The sequence below is a fragment of the Trichechus manatus genome, unplaced genomic scaffold (assembly GCF_000243295.1).
Source record: "Trichechus manatus latirostris isolate Lorelei unplaced genomic scaffold, TriManLat1.0 scaffold00119, whole genome shotgun sequence".
Taxonomy (NCBI): domain Eukaryota; kingdom Metazoa; phylum Chordata; class Mammalia; order Sirenia; family Trichechidae; genus Trichechus; species Trichechus manatus.
Window position 1 is genome coordinate 3,733,940 of NW_004444055.1, and position 13,282 is coordinate 3,747,221.

Genomic DNA, 13,282 nt, shown 5'->3' on the forward strand with positions numbered 1-13,282 from the left:
CTCTCTGTACTTTATGTACAAATTTTCTGTAAACTTAAAACTGCTCTAAAAAATAAAATTTAATTTTAGAAAATAAATGTAAGTAGGGGCACCTACCACATAATGAGAAAGAAAATGTAGTAGCAACTTATGAAAACTGTACTGAATGTTCTTTCAAGCTGAAAACACCAGAATAAAAATTAATAGTAGAGGCATAGAAAGAGTGAAAGTTGGATGATGTTTTAAGGTCAGAGTCAAACCTTAGACAAAAAGCCTATTCACCTACACCAGCTGTGAAAGCCAAGATGGAAAATATATCATCTTGTAAAACACGTATATCAATTAGCTTATTCAATTCAGAACAAGTGATTTAACCAAGTTAGACAACATAAAGAAACTTCAGCCAAGAGAAGACTAGATATTAATTACTACAGAGCCAACAAATATTTGAGTCAGAAAATGTGGAAGCAAAGTGTAGTGTTTAGACTGCTAGTATTTATGTGCATACATAGACCTAAAACATTAAAAGTCAGAAAATATTTGGTGTTAAGAGTACCATAAATGTACTGTGTGATGCACTTCCCTGCTCTGAGTTAAAAGTCTCTTTTGATTTCAAATGTTTTCCTTTTGCAAAAAATATTTGCTAAAGGAGACAAAATTTATTGAGTATATGTAATGTACACAGTGTGTGGTTATGCTTGTAGATTAATGCAGGAACCCATTCATAACTAGAAGTATTCATAGTGGGCATGGCAGTACATGTACTAATAATTATCTCACTTGAAAATATGGTCTATCCTTAATCTGTTATGATGTTCTATATTCAGTTTATGTTCTCACTAACACCATGAGAATTCCATAAGGATTTGGTCCCCAACTACAGTTCCTAGGCTATAGTAGGTGCAAGATTAAGGACTAAACTGCCTGACCATCTTCCATGGCATGGATCTTACCCATGACAAAATGTGCTCCATGGTCAAAAAATATCAACATGAAGCTCATGTTGATATTAAGACCATGGAAGGTTATTTGCTTCATCTGTTCTGTGTTAGTTTTACTAAAAAAAACGCAACAATCAGATTCAGAGAGGCTCTTATGCTCAGCACCAATAGGTTCCCCAAATCTGGAAGAAGATGATGGAAATTATGACCTAAGCAGTGCAGACAAATGACTTGGAAGAAGTGGTCAATAAATTGATTCCAGACACCATTGGGAAAGACATAGAAAAAGATTACCAATCTATCTTTTCCATGATGTGGTCATTAGAAAAGTAAAAATGCTGAAGAAGCCCAAGTCTGAATTATGAAAACTCATGGAGTTTCATGGTGAAGGTAGTAGTTCTGGAAAAGCTACTGAGTATGAGACAGATGCTAAAACTGAACAAGCTAATGGATATGGACCAACAGTTCACAAATCTGTTTAAAATTTAGAGTTTTAATGTGACAAATAAAAGGTCTTATTTGTAGGAAAAAAAAAGAAAAGGAAAAATTCACTGAAGTGCAGAGGTTCCCATTTGCTGCCCCTCAGGCCCACATACATTTACTTCTGCTATTAACATCTTGCGTTAGTGTGGAACATTTGTTATAATTAATGAATCAAAGTCCGTAGTTTACATTAAAGTTCATTCTTTATGTTGTATAATTCTATGGGTTTGACAAATGTATAATGACATACATCCACCATTATAGTATCATACTGAGTAGTTAAGCTGCCATTAATTTCCATTTGCTTCGTCTACTCATCCCTACCACCAGCACCCCTAACTCCTAGCAACAGCTGCTCGTTTTACTGTATCTATAATTTTGCTTTTTCCAGAATGTCATGTAGGCTTTTCAGACTGATTTCTTTTACTTTGCAATATATATTTAAGATTTATCCATGTCTTTTTGTGGTTTGAAAACTGATGTTTTTTTTTTAATTGCTGAAAAATACAATATTGTATGGCTGTATCACAGTTTATTTATTCATTTACCTATTGAAGGACATCTTAGTTGCTTCCAGCTCTGGGTGATTTTGAATAAAACTGGTATAAGTATTCAAGTGCAGGTTTCATAAGTTTTCTATTCAATTAGATAAATACCTAAGAGAACAATTGCTGGATCATATGGTAAGGCATTGTTTAGCTTTCAACAAATATTGCTAGAAAAATTAGGTGTCCGTATGCAAAAAAAAAAAAAAAAAAATATAAACACTGATAGATACAATTCTAGAAGATAACTTAGGAGAAAATCTAGGTAACCTTGGGCTTAGTGATGAGTTTTCGGATACAACACCAAAAGCAAGGTCCATAAAAGAAAAAATTATACATTAGATTTATTAAAATTTAAAACTTCTTATCTTCCAAAGAAACTGTATGTAGAAGGAAAAGACAAGTCACAGACTGGGAAAACATATTCATTCACAAAACATGTATCTGATAAAAAGGACTTATATCCAAAATATACAATGAACTCTTAAACTCAACAATAAGAAAATAAACAACTCAATTCAAAAAATGGGCAAAAGGTCTGAATAGACACCTCACCAAAGAAGATATATGGATGACAAATAAACATATGAGTAAATGCTCAATATTCAAGGAATAGCAAATTAAAATAACAATGAGATACAACTGCACATCTATTAGACTGGTCAAAATCCAAAAATCTGACAATAGTAAATGTTAACAAGGATGCAGAACAATAGGATCTCTCATTCATTGCTGGTGGGAATGCAAAACGGTACAGCAACTTTGGAAAATAGTTTTTTTCAATGCTTACATGCCAGTCACTGATATGTATTAAGGAGTCAAAAATAAGTAAGCATGATAAACTTCAGAGCTGGGGAGATGAAGAGAAGGTAGCAGAGAGAACAGGATATCAATTATTGGCTCTCTCTAGGTATATCAGTATTCCATTCTGCTTCAATGTAGACACATATACATACATATGCACACACACACATACACAGATACATAACCTGGAGGCAAATACACCAGCATGTTAATAATGTTTCCCTATATATGTTAAAATTATATATGATTTTTTTCTTTATTTTCTTATACAATTTCCATTTTTGAAATAATTATTTTTACAAGTAAGTGCTATCTACCATTAACCTCCACCAGTTCTGAGTAAAATAACTATTGAACTATGTCAACTGGAAAAGCCAACACTCTTTAAATCAGTTTTTATGATTAAGAATTATAGTATTCATATAAAAATTAAAGTCAAAATTATCTGATAATTATTAATTTGTCAATATTCTTCTTTTATTATTTTAAATAACAAATGTATTTTAGTCTACTGTTTGACTTACTCTCTAGTTGTATTTTTCAATTACTATGCTTGCCAGATGTAGCAAATAAAAATATAGCATGCCAAGGTAAATTGAAATTTCAAATAAAGGACTTTTTAAAAATTTTTTAGTATAAGTATGCCCCTTGCAATATTTGGGACATAATTACAGTAAAAATTACTCATTGTTTACCTGAAATTCAAATTACGAAGGTGTCCTGTATTTTACTATCAACTCTAATTAGCTCAAAACTTGAGAAGGGATGTGGGGTAATATATATTGGGTCTCTTCAATCTCCAACAAATCATTACAAATATTTCCCATAGAATCTCAGAATCTCTGGGCTAGCAGGGATTTTAAAGGTTATCTAGAAAATAAAATCTTCAATATTTAAATGCCTCTCATGGGGTATTCAAGTGAGGTTTCTTTGAAGGGCAACTGAATCTAACTCGATTGTGGAGAACTTTGGAGCACATGCGTGGAGCCATGGAGCAGTGGGAGTGGGCCAAGGAAGGTTTATTTATCCTTTGAAGTATAAGGTGATATCCTTGAAGTTGCCTGAAATCTTAAAAGCCTGTGGAGTTTAAAAGCATGTAGGATTTCTGAATGGCATGCAAGGAGAGTTTTCTTTGGTTTACAGTGGCCAGCATGAGTCAGTATGTAACGTAAGAAGTCATTTGTGGGGTCTGTTACAGCAAAGTCTATTTTAAGCAGGTTTGGGATCAACAGGCTACATTAAGTGTTAGCTATGCACGTGATGTAATTTTGGAGATCTGTGAATTCCCTGCCTCTACAAAACACTTATCCTTTTTACCTCCTTATAACTGATATTCATTTAAAGGTTTGTAACATTTCATTCTTAACAAAGGTGAAGATCCTCAGCTTTAAAGTTAGATAGCACCCAAGTTTACCACTTACTGGCTATTTAACTTTGAAAAGGAGTCCTTCGATGGTGTAAGTGGTTAATTCTCCCAAAGTGATTAGAGATTTGGTCTCAAACTTTGAGTCCACCGAGAGGTGCCTCAGAATAAAGGTTTGGTGATCTACATCTAAAAAATTAGCCATTGAAAACTTTATGGAGCACAGTTATTATCTGGCACACATGAGCCATCATGAGTTGGAATGAACTCATTGAGAACTGGTGAACTTTGAAAAATTCACTCTCTTTACATCAGGTTATTTTCTATGGAATAGGCAAAACAATATGCCTTGACGACTATCCCTCTTCCTAGCAATTTTCCTAAGAGAGCTCCACATAAAAGGAACACCAAGAAATGAGAAATTAAGTACAACTTTGTTATTAACTGTTCTACTTCCTAATACCTTAATGCACAGATCTGTGGTAAGCTTTTCAGGTAAGCTCAGCCATTATCTTGAAATATAACCTTTCAGTGCAATAATTTATACCTTTGAGGGAAAGAGGTATGGAAAACAATGTGGGAGAAGCTTCAAATGCACATGCTAGCAGAGATCTCTGAGAGCAGAGGAGAACTGGGTACCTGAAGTGGAGGCAGCAAAACAAAACAAAAAAACTTCAACTTGAAGAGGCGGGGCCAAGGCGACAGAGTAGTCAGATGCTTCCTGTGGTCCCTCTCACAACAAAGTCCTGAAAAAACAAGTGAATCAACTATATATGACAATCTAGGAGCCCTGAAAATCAAAAGCAACGTTGAGGAATTAGACTGAGCAGCAGGGGGAGGGAGAGACAATTAGGAAGCAGCAAGTAGTTGTCAGACCCGACCCATTGGGAGCTGGCACCCTTCAGGCTGGATTGGCTGGTGTGTGCAGGGAGTCAAGCAGTAATGCTCAGGAGGCGTTTTCCACATAGGGAGAGACCTAGGGGCAGAAAGAACACTTGGGCATCCAGAACCAGTGAAAACCGGTGCTCCATTGGCAAAAGATAAGTACTTGTGTCTGACCTACTAGGCAGATCATAAAACACCCCCCTTTGGGAAAAATCTCTCCCATTTATTTGCCCCCTCCCTGCTCTGCACCAGGTCACAGGCCAGCTTTAGCAATTGCCACATCCTCTGGGCCAGAAGTAGGACCCATCAGGTGCCCTAAGCCATTCTTCAGGCCTTGGAGAGGGAACAAATTAACAAACAGGAAAAAATAATCTGCCAGCTCCCCAGAGCTGAGAAATCGGTTAGGCACAGCTCCTTTGCCTAGGCACAGGCATAAGGGGTCCACAGACTTTGAGTGCCTTTTACCCCTTCATAGACATTTGTGGGCCCATTTCAGCAGCATAGGCCCTCATTAGCACAGTACAACAGGGTATATACCTGAAGCCTAAATTCAACTGTATCAACTATATGGTGGAGTTGCACGTTCGTGACATTTGACACCACTCTGCCCATTAAGCAGGGTCCTCACGTACCCACATAAGGGGTCTGAGGACTGGTGGCTCAACCCACGCCACCTAGCCACCTGTGACAGGGATCCAATAATAAGTGGTGCCTCCCAGTCCTTACAGCCAACAGCATTGGGTGCCCATAGTCCAGTTGCAAAACCCACCCACCTATGTGCTCTAGGTAACAGGGACAGGCTTTCCTCCCAGACACTCAGGGGCAGCCGTCAGCCCCCTGCCTTGCTCAGCATATGACCCCCTACTGCAGCCAGATACCTGTGCCTACACCAATCACCGCTGCCCATCTAGGACTATAGGTGAGAGCCTGCACACACACTTGGTGACTGACTACCTGGACACCTGAGCTGAATCCATACAAGAAAAGTCAACAGACTCCTGGGCTTACATAACTAGAAACAGATCTAACCACCTGGTGACAGGACGTTAGAACTTCAAAGGTGCCAATAATCAAACTAGCTCACACAAGCAGCCTATTTGGGCATATCAAAAAAAAAAAGAAAGAAAAAGCAGCTGGGGCACAGTAAACAAACATAAAATAAATAAACATAATAATTTATTGATAGCTTGGACATAATAGTTAATATCAAATCACATAAAGAGGCAGACCATGATGACTTCAGCAAGGTCTCAAAAGAAAGTATCAAGAAATTTTCCAGAGGAATAAAATTTCTTGGAATTACCAGTGGTAGAATACAAAAGAATAATATACAGAGCTCTTCAGAAGATCATTCAAAATGCAGAACAAGCCAAGGAACATAGGGACAAAGCAATAGAGGAACTTAAGAAGATTATAGAAGAGTATAATGATAAATTTAACAGGCTGCAAGAATCCATAGAGATAGCAATCAGAAATCCAGAAGACTAACAGTAAAATTTCAGAATTAGATAACTCAATAGAAAGTCATAGAAGCAGAACTGAGGCAATGGAAGTCAGAATTAGTGAGACTGAAGATAAAGCACTTGACACCAACTTATCTGAGGAAAAATCAGATAAAATAATTTTAAAAAATGAAGAAACCCTAATAAATATGTGGGATTCTATCAAGAGGAACAACCTATGAGTGATTGGAGTACGAGAACAGGGGGATAACAGAAAATACAGACAGAATTGTTGAAGATTTTTTGGCAGAAAACTTACTTAATATTGTGAAAGATTAAAAGATATATATCCAAGATACTCATCAAACCCCACATAAAGTAGATCTCAAAAGAAAGTCATCAAGACATATTATAATAAAAGTTGCCAAAAACAAAGATAAAGAGAGAATTTTAAGAGCAGCTGGGGATATACAAAAAGTCATCTATAAAGGAGAGTCAATAAGGCTAAGCTTGGACTTCTCATCAAAAACAATGAAGGCAAGAAGGCAATAAGATGACATAAATAAAGCCTTGAAGAAAACAATTGCCAGTCAAGAATTATATATCCAGCAAAACTGTCTCTCAAATATGGATGGTGAAATTACAGCATTTCCCAATAGACAGAAGTTTAGGGAATTTGCAAAACCAAACCCAAATTACAAGAAATAATAAAGAGAGTCTTCTGATTAGAAAATCAATAACATCAGATAATGACACAAGACTAGAATACAGGACAGAGCAATCAGATATCAACCCAGATAGGGAAGTCACAAAAATAAATCAAAGCTAAATCACTGAAAATAGGGAAACAGACAAGTCAATATGTAAAAGATGACAACATTAAAACAAAAAAGAGGGACTAAAAAATGTAGTCACAGATCTTTCATATGGGGAGGAAGTCAGGGTGATATAAACAAATGAAAGATTGGTTTAAACTTAGAAAAATAGGGGTAAATATTAAGGTAACCACAGAGAAAACTAACAATCATACACATCAAAATAAAAAACAAGCCAAACATAAAGACTCAGCAAATACAAAATAAGTAACAATGAAAAAGAAGAAAACAAAATACATAAAGAAAAACAACTCAGCACAGAAAATTAAGTGGAACAAAGAAACTGTCAATAATACACACAAAAAGACATCAAAATGACAGCACTAAACTCATATTTATCAATAATTACACTGAATGTAAATGGACTAAATGCACCAATAAAGAGACAGAGATTGGCAGAACGGATAAAAAACACGATCTGTCTATAAGCTGCCTACAAGAGACACACCTTAGACTTAAAGACACAAACTAAAACTCAAAGGATGGAAAAATATATCAAGAAAACACCACTCAGAAAAGAGCAGGAGTGGCAATATTAATCTCTGACAAAATAGACTTTAAAGTGCAATCCACCACAAAGGTTAAGGAAGGACACTATATAATGATTAAAGTGTCAATACACCAGGAAAATGTAACCGAATAAATATTTACACACCCAATGACAGGGCTCCAAAATACATAAAACTCTAACAGCATTGAAAAGAGAGATAGACAGCTCCACAATAATAGTAGGAGACTTCAAATCACCACTTTCAGTGAAGGACAAAACATCCAGAAAGAAGTTCAGTAAAGACATGGAAGATCTAAATGCCACAATCAACCAACTTAATCTCATAGACATAAACAGAACACTCTAACCAACAGCAGCCAAGTATATTTTCTTTTCCAACACACATGAAACATTCTCCAAAATAGACCACATATTATGCCATAAAGCAAGCTTTAACAGAATCCAAAGCATCGAAATATTACAAAGCATCTCTTCTGATCGTAAAGCCATAAGGAAAAGAAAAGAAACACATGGAAACTGAACAACAGCTTCCTCAAAAGCTTCTGGGTTACAGAAGAAATTAAGGATGGAATAAAGAAATTCATAGAATCAAATGAAAATGAAAATACATTCTACCAGAACCTTTGGGACACAACAAAAGCAGTGCTCAGAGGTCAATATATAGCAATAAATGCACACATCCAAAAAAGAAAAACATTAACTCTACAACTCAAACAAGCAGAAAGTGAGCAGCAAAATAAGACCTCAGGTATTAGAAGAAAGAAATTAAAGCAGAATTAAATAATATAGAGGATAGAAAAACAATTGAATGAGTTAACAAGATCAAAAGTTGTTTCTTTGAAAAGATCAACAAACTCAATAAACCATTGGCCAAACTGACAGAAGAAAAACAGGAGAGGAAGCAAATAATCTGAATAAGAAATGAGATGGGTGATATCACAACAAACCCAAGTGAAATTGAAAGAATCATAACAGAATACTGTGAAAAATTGTACTCTAACAAATTTGAAAACCTAGAGGAAATGGACAAATTTCTAGAAACACACTACCTACCTAAACTAACACAAACAAAGTTAGAACTAAATAAACCTATAAAAAAAGAAGAGATTGAAAAGGTAATCAAAAAACTCCCAAAAAAGAAGTCCTGGCCCTGCTGGTTTCACTGAAGAATTCTACCAAACTTTCAGAGAAGAACTAACACCATTATTACTAAAGGTACTTTAGAGTATAGGAAAGGATGGAATACTCCCAATCTCATTCTATGCAGCCAGCATAACCCTGATACCAAAACCAGCTAAAGATACCACAAAAAAGAAAAATTAAAGACCAATATCCTTCATGAACATAGACACAAAAATGCTCCACAAAATTCTAGCCAATAGAATTCAACAACATATTAAAAAAATAATTAACCATGACCAAGTGGGAATTATACCAGGTATTCAGGGATTGTTCAACATTAGAAACACAATCAATGTAGTCCATCACAAAAATAAAACAAAAGACAAGAACCACATGATCTTATCAATTGATGCAGAAAAGGCATTTAATGAAGTCCAATACCCATTCATGATAAAAATTCTCAGCAAAACAAGAATAGAAGGGAAATTCCTCAACATAATAAAGGACATTTACACAAAGCCAACAGCCAACATCATTCTAAATGGAGAGAGTCTGAAAGCATTCTCCTTAAGAATGGGAACCAGACAAGGGTGCCCTTTATCACCACTTTTATTCAACATTGTGCTGGAGGACCTAGCCAGAGCAATTAGGCTAGAAAAAGAAATAAAGGCATCCAAATTGGTAAGGAAGAAGCCAAAGTATCTCTATTTGCAGATGATATGATCTTACACACAAAAAACCCCAAAGAATCCACAAGAAGACTACTGGAACTAACAGAAGATTTCAGGATACAAGATAAACATACAAAAATCAGTTGGATTCCTCTATACCAACAAACAGAACTTCGAAGAGGAAATCACCAAATCAATACCATTTACAATAGCCTCCAAGAAGATAAAATACTTAGGAATAAATCTAACCAGAGACGTAAAAGACCTTTACAATGAAAATTACAAGACACTACTGCAAGAAACCAAAAGAGACCTACATAAGTGGAAAAACATATCTTGCTCATGGATGGGAAGACTCAACACTGTGAAAATATCTATTCTACACAAAGTGATCTACAGATACAATGCAGTGCTGATCTAAATTCCAATGGCCTTTTTTGGAGATGGAGAAACAAATCACCAGCTTCATATGGAAAGGGAAGAGGCCCCAGATAAGTAAAGCATTACTGAAGAAGAAGAACAAAGTGAAAGGCCTCACACCACCTGATTTTAGAACCTATTATACTGCCACAGTAGTTAAAACAGCTTGGTACTGGTACAACAACAGATACATAGACCAATGGAACAGAATTGAGAATCCAGACATAAATTCATCCACCTATGAGCAGCTGATATTTGACAAAGGCCCAAAGTCTATTAAATGGGAAAAGGCAGTCTCTTTAACAAATGGTGTTGGCATAACTGGATATCTATCTGCAAAAAAAAGGAACAAGAGCCATACCTCACACCATGCACAAAAACTAATTCAAAATGGATCAAAGATCTAAATATAAAATCTAAACCAATAAAAAATTATGGAAGAAAAAATAGGGACAATGCTAGGAGCCCTAATACTTGGCATAAACAATACAAACCGTAAGTAGCAATGCACAAACACCAGAAGAGAAACTATATAACTGGGAGCTTCTAAAAATCAAACACTCATACTCGTCAAAAGACTTCACCAAAAGAGTAAAAAGACAACCTACACACTGGTAAAAAATTTTTGATTATGACAAATCCGATCAGAGTCTAATCTCTAAAATCTTCAAGATACTACAAAACCTCAACAACAGAAAGACAAAGACAAATAATCCAATTAAATAATGGACAAAGGATATGAACAGGCACTTCAAAAGAGGACTTTCAGGAAGCTAACAGACACATAAGGAAATGCTCACCATCATTAGCTATTAGAGAAATGCAAACCAAAACTACAATGAGATACCATCTCACCCCAACAAGGTTAGCAGTAATCCAAAAAACACAAAATAATAAATGTTGGATAGGTTGTGGAGAGACTGGATCACATACACTGCTGGTGGAATGTAAAATGGTACAACTACTTTGGAAATCAATTTGGTGCTTCCTTAAAAAGCTAGAAATAGAAGTACCATACCATCCAGCAATCCCACTCCTTGGAATATAACCTAGAGAAGTAAGAGCCACCACACGAATAGGTAGACGCACATCCATGTTCATTGTAGCACTGTTCACAATAACAAAAAGATGGAAACAACCGAGGTGCCCATCACTGGATGAATGGATAAACAAATTATAGTATTTTTGCACAATGGAATACTACACAATGATGAAAAACAACAATGACCGTGCAAAACATCTCACAACATGGATGAATCTGGAAGGCATTACGGTGAGTGAATTTAGTCAGTTGTAAAAGGACAAATATTGTATAAGACCACTATTATAAGAACTCAAGAAAAGTTTAAACACAGAAGAAAACATTCTTTGATGGTTACGAGGGTGGGGAGGAAGGGGAGAGGTATTCAGTAACTAGATAGTAGACAAGAATTGTCTTAGGTGATTCAGTAACTAGATAGTAGACAAGAATTGTCTTAGGTGAAGGGAAGGACAACACACACTACAGGGGAAGTCAGCACAGCTGGACTAAACCAAAAGCTAATACAACCAAATACTTTGAGGGACAGAGTAGCATGTGCAGGGGTCTGTGGACCATGGTTTCAGGGGACAACTAGGTCAATTGGCATAACAAAGTTTATTAAGAAAATGTTCTGCATCCCACTTTGGTGAGTGGCGTCTGGGGTCTTAAAACTAGCAAGCACCCATCTAAGATGCATCAGTTGGTCCCAACTCACCTGGAGCAAAGCAGAATGAAGGACACCAAAGACACAAAGTAAGTATTATCCCAAGAGAAAGAGAGGGCCACATAAACCAGAGACTCCATCAGCCTGAGACCAGAACTAGATGGTTCCTGGCTACCACTAATGACTGACCTGACAGAGAACACAACAGAGAGTCCCTGACGGAGCAGGAGAAAAGTAGGGTGCAGAACTCAAAATCTAGTAAAAAGACCAGACTTAATGGTTTGACTGAGACTGAAGGGACTCTGGAAGACATGGCCCCTGGAATCTCTGTTAGCTCAAAACTAAAACCATTCCTGAGGTCAACTCTTCAGACAAAATTAGACTGGTCCATAAGACATAAAATGATACTCGTGAAGAGTGTGCTTCTTAGCTCAAGTAGATACATGAGACTAAATGGGCAGCTCTTGTCTGGAGGTGAGAAGAGAAGGTAGGAAGGCACAGGAGCTGGTTAAACGGACACAAGAAATCCGGGGTAGAAAGGAGTGTGTTGTCACAGCACAGGGAGAGCAACTAGGGTCACATAACAATGTGTGTATCAATTTTTGTATGAGAAACTGACTTGAATGGTAAATTTTCACTTAAAGCACAATTTTTAAAAAAGTGCTTAAAAAGAAAACCTCCAACTCACTATCTCTGGTAGTGCAAACTGTTAAGAGCTCAACTGCTAGCCAAAAAGTTGGGAGTTCGAATCCACCCAGAGGTGCCTGGGAAGAGAGAGCTGGAAATCTGCTTCCAAAAGGTCACAGCCTTGAAAACCCTATGGAGCAATTCTACTCTTCACATGGGTCACCATGAGTTGGAAACCACTGGACTGCTACTGACAACAACCTTTCTCAAGCCTTCTACTTTCTATGCCTGTTGATGTAGAGCCACATGGTCTATCCTGCAATCACTTTTGATTTCCTAGTGGTAGAAGGGAATGATACTTTAAGCCTAGATGTGTACTTTAAAATATTATACCCAAGAAACCAATTGATTAGTCTGACACTATTGCTGTTGATTTGGAGCCCTGGTGGCGCAGTGGTTAAGAGCTCAGCTGCTACCCAAATTGATTAAGGGTAAGGGTTGCACAGCTAATTAATTAGTGTAATTGCTGTCAATAAACTGTACACCTGTAAAAAGTTATATTGGCAAATATTGTGTGATACATATATTTACAACAAGAACAAAAAGAGCAGCTGCTGACCAAAAGATCAGCAGTTCAAATCCATCAGCTGCTCCTTGGAAACTCTATGGTGCAGTTCTACTCTGTCCTATACGGTAACTATGAGTCAGCAGTGACTTGACAGCAATGAGTTTTTGGTTGTTGGTTTAAAAACTTCTATTGAATGCAGTAAAGTTAAAAAAACATTGTAGGCAACCTTTGTAGTGACCGTTTGACTCTTCTGTTGCTATTTCTCAATGGAGGTAAGGTATGTGGAACATTTCAAACATGTGGTAGACTAGGATTGGGAAGTAGGGAGAACTTTTTATGAACTCTGTTAAAAATTATATTT

The 13,282-nt window shown here is 36.5% G+C and overlaps 1 pseudogene; it reads left to right on the forward strand.

The window, feature by feature from the left end:
* Positions 1–284: 284 nt before the first annotated feature.
* LOC101351523 (40S ribosomal protein S3a pseudogene) lies at positions 285–1,402 on the forward strand (annotated as a pseudogene).
* Positions 1,403–13,282: the final 11,880 nt, after the last annotated feature.